Here is a 772-nt window from a genome sequence, read left to right as displayed (position 1 = left end):
TGGGAGGGGCTCGGCGGTGCCCTGGGAAGGGATCCCGAGTCGGGGGAGGTGAGGGACCCCCGGGCCCACCTCGGGCCGACTGAGGAAAGGGACCACTCAGGACCCTCTCCATTTCTCCTCTTTGGGGCGGCTGAGTTTCCCTCCTTTCAGCTGGGCATCCGAGTGGTGGAAATGAGGGTGTGCCGGGTCAAATGGAAGGATGACTTTATAGAGCCTACTTGTTGGGATGGCAGAGTGGCCGGTGTCTGAAGCTCCCTTTCCAGGTCAGCTGCTTGCCTGAGGCACGGGGAGATGGTGAGGGAGGCAGTTTGGGCTCCTGCTGAGGCAGGTGTTTGAAATTGCTCCTTCCCTCCTCTAACTTGTTCTTTAGCAGGCAGTGGTAGCATTCAATTTAGTTTAAAACCCACTGGAGTAGCATAAAGGAGTAATAGGTCCTCATAGTAAACACAGACAGTTCATTTCTGTTACATAGTGTTTTTTATGGGTCTTTAAAACCGTGGTTGTTTTCATGTGCCTGTACCTTTTTTTTTTTTCTTGAAAAGCACACTGTGCATTATAATTTACCAGCAATAAACCAGTAAAAAAACCCCCCCCAAAAACCAGGAGCTGCTAGCCAGTGGGACTTTGTTTGGGAAATAATGAATGGGGAGAGAGAGATTCCTTGGATTGTAATGTTTTGTTGGGTCACCAAATCAGATTCCGGCTAAGAGGCTTGTTTGTTTACCATTGCAGGGTGTTTGGGGTTCATCATCTGGAGCCTAAAGCCCCACAA

This window comes from Bison bison, unplaced genomic scaffold (genome assembly GCF_000754665.1).
Source record: "Bison bison bison isolate TAMUID 2011002044 unplaced genomic scaffold, Bison_UMD1.0 scf7180017864304, whole genome shotgun sequence".
Taxonomy (NCBI): Eukaryota; Metazoa; Chordata; class Mammalia; order Artiodactyla; family Bovidae; genus Bison; species Bison bison.
This window is presented reverse-complemented; position numbering follows the sequence as displayed.